Here is a 3,616-nt window from a genome sequence, read left to right as displayed (position 1 = left end):
TATTTTTACACTCATTATTTGGTACAACTTTCTTATTTTATATGTGAGGAAATTGAACCCCAGAGCAGGTAATTAATTCAGCCTAATTAACTGGAAGCAGTAACAACCTAGAGGCCAAATCCCTGGACTGTGGCCCCAAGCTCACTGCTTCTTCCATAATGTCTTGTTGAGTAAAATGTGTGTGGTGGGGGGAGTGGGGGGGGTGTCATTTTTCCATAGGTGCAAGGAAAGGATGAGATGAGCTAGAATCAGAGGCACATGATTCTAACTACCCACAGCTTTGTCTCTGCTAAATTACTGATGAAATAAAGTATGTCTTGGCAGTTTAGAGCCCAGTGATTTCACAATGGATAGGACAGATATGGAACATGGTAAGAGCTGCATGCTTGACAGGTTAAAAACAAATTTATGAGCACAAATTGGAAGTTTTACCAGGGGGCATAATAATGCTTTCCAGACACATAGGATACAGCAGCATTAATTTTCAAATAAAGGCTGATCTGGGGATTAGCAGCGTGGATTACCTAGGAACGCCATAATTCCTTAGAACACACGGATGTGCTTGGAGGTCCTCTAGGAACAAGGCACCAAATCCTCGCCCACAGACACTGAGCAATTTGATTACACTAAGGAGGTGATGGAGACTGTTTACTCCCTCCCTCCTATTTTAATTCAATCCTTCAAGGAGGAATGCTGAGTTTCGTTGTTTCTCAAGAATACTTACAGGTGTTGGCATACAAGGAGTGATTAAATACATTTTTGGATTTGAGAGGCTTATAAAGGGAAATCGAGGTAGGTGTATAAACAGACTCTGGAAAAAAAAAAACAAGGTAGAAATACACTGAGCCTGTTATGGGAACGTAGGACAGGGAAAAAGAGAGTGGAAGGGACTTCCCTGGAAAAGGTCCACTCAACTACAATTTAGTCTTCTAAATCCTTCCAAATCATCAGTGTTATCAACCTAATTACTATTTATCTCTTTACTAACCTAAGAATTAGTAATAAAATAAAGTAAAACATGTAATATTGCATTTTTACTTTACTGTAGCGGGTTGGCTGGGGTATATGAGGAACTGAGAAAAATTTAAATAATGTTTCCCTTGGTGACTAGAGTGTATAATAAGAAAACTGGGCTAAATTTAAAAGGTGATATTACACACAGACTCCGTGGAAAATGTCACCTTTCAAAAAAAATTGCATTAGCGTACTATACCAATTAGGTCTTGTTTATATAATAAGTTGGACTAAGCTCAGCACAGATATAAAGATTTAGCTTTAAAAAAATGAGTTGGGACTTATGCCTGGAGAAGAATTCTAAAATAGGACTATTTGTTTCTGAACCCAGGATGCATTCATACACAATTGGACGTGCTAATAAATATAACATAACCTAAATCAGTTATTTCTACAGACTCATTAAAAACCTAATCATTTTCATCTCAATAGTGATTGATGCCTAAGCATGATTTAGTTTACCTTAATCATGTTGATGCTATCAAACACAAATGATTTTCCACTGATGTCCAGATCCCAAAGTAACATAATCCTGGTAGGTACTCATTTCTGCTGCTTTTGTCCACTGGTCTTAATTGTCTTGGCTTGCTTCTCTGTTTTTTTTTTTTTTTTTTTTTTTTTTTTAATTTTTTCCCCTAATACCACATTTCAAAAGCAATCTCCAGTCATATTAATTGTGCATATATGTCTGTATGTATTATTCATGTGTGTGTGTGTGTTTTAGCTACCCACAATGTTTTTGACCAGGAACTTAAAATATCTTTTAATGTCTTGCATGTATAGAGTTAGGATTTTTCTTTTTCCTCATCTAGCATGCATGTCCTCACCCTTTCTTACAACTTACTATTCTTTCATCATTGTGACTTTTATTAAATCTTTTGTTGTTGTTTTTGGTTAGCTTCTGACAATGCATGAAACACAATTGATTTGCTTATTTTTAATCTCATAAAGCATTAAGAAGCATCTCTCTCTCTCTTTCTCTCTCTCTCCCCTTCTCTCTTTTTGAGACAGGGTTTCTCTGCCCTGTCTGTCATAGAACTCCCTCTGTAGACAAGGCTCCCTCATAGAGATCCCCCTGCTTTTGTATCCGAAGTTCTGGGACTAAAGGCATACACTACCATTGTCCAGCTAATATATATATATATTAATGTATATATTATATATTTACACTTTCTCTTTTATTAAAAAATTTATATTGTATTTATTTGTGTGTGTTTGTGCTTGTGTGTTGGGTGGTGGAGGACATGCCATAGCACCTGTGTGGAAGTGAGAGTACAATTTGCTGACGTCAGTTTTCACCTTATACTAGATTGGTCCTGGGTATTAAACTCAGATCCTCAACCTTGGTGGCAAATGCTTTTACCTACTAGGCCACCTCACCAGTCCCTTCCCATCCCACCATTATCTCCACCACCTTGTCCTCTTCATCATGACATTACTTTTTTTTTTAGCTACTTATTTTTTAAGTTATTCATTTATTTTTGTGTATGAGTGTAAAATGGCTAGCTCTTTAAGAACAGTAACCAGTCCTCTTAACTCCCTGCCAGCTCTCCTCCCAGTTCCCAGTTTCAAACATTTCTCCCAACCCTTCCTCCCTCAGTTCCCCAAGAGTCTACTTAAACAGTCCCTTCTTCCAGTTTTCCCAACTTCAGCAGCTCCAAACTCTAACAACTGTTCTAGTCTGTCTGCACAACTGAACTTCTCCTGGCTCAACTATCTCCTAACAATATCTTTCCCATCAACTGCCTTCTTTTCTTACTCTGCTACCCATCCCCCGACCCCTCATCCTCAGCTAGCTTTATTATAACCTACCCTGTTCCCAGAAATCCGAGAGGCAACCAACACTGAGGGTCATAGGGTCAAGCAGTTCTAACAGCTAAAAATTCTGAAAGGACTAGTTGACTAGCAACTGGGGGTCGTTTAAAGAGCCGAGCACACAAGATAAATCATACTGCACATGAATGTTTTTACTTGTACGCATGTCTGTACACCACATGTATACCTGGTGTCCATGAAAGTCAGAAGAGGGCACTGGGTTCCCTGGACATGAAGACAGAGAAGGTTGTGAGCTGTCAAGTGAGTACTGGGAACCAAACCTGGTTCTCCTCCAAGAACAAGTGTTCCTATCAGCTGAGCCACCTCTCCAGCCCTTGTGATGTTACTGTTTGAAGTGCCAGGGATTGATGCTTTACTGTGGTTTTTGGTGGAGTATTTGTTATGCAGAGAAATGTCTACAAGCTTGGACTGAAACTTGTGTGTCCTTCAGGATTCTATGTGCGGATCCCTGGAATGGTCCTTCTGGGAAGTAATGAGATCTTTAAGTGTTGAGCCTGTCTCAATGTGTGGTCCCTAGTAAGGGGAGCAGGGGATGTCTCTGACATGGGCTCAGTCCCTAGCTCTATGATCACTTCCCCCTGGTGATGGGGGGGGGGCAGCATTGCCAGGCCACAGAGGAAGACAATACAGCCAGTCCTGATGAGACCTGATAAGCTAGGGTCAGAAGAAGGGGAGGAAGAGAGAGGACCTCCTCTCTCAGTAGACTAGGGGAATGGCATGGGGGAGAAGAGGGAGGAAGGATGGGACTGGGAAGAGATGAGGGAGG

The sequence above is a fragment of the Meriones unguiculatus genome, chromosome 18, assembly GCF_030254825.1.
Source record: "Meriones unguiculatus strain TT.TT164.6M chromosome 18, Bangor_MerUng_6.1, whole genome shotgun sequence".
Lineage (NCBI taxonomy): Eukaryota > Metazoa > Chordata > Mammalia > Rodentia > Muridae > Meriones > Meriones unguiculatus.
The sequence above is the reverse complement of the archived record's forward strand: the minus strand, read 5'-3'. Positions refer to the sequence as shown.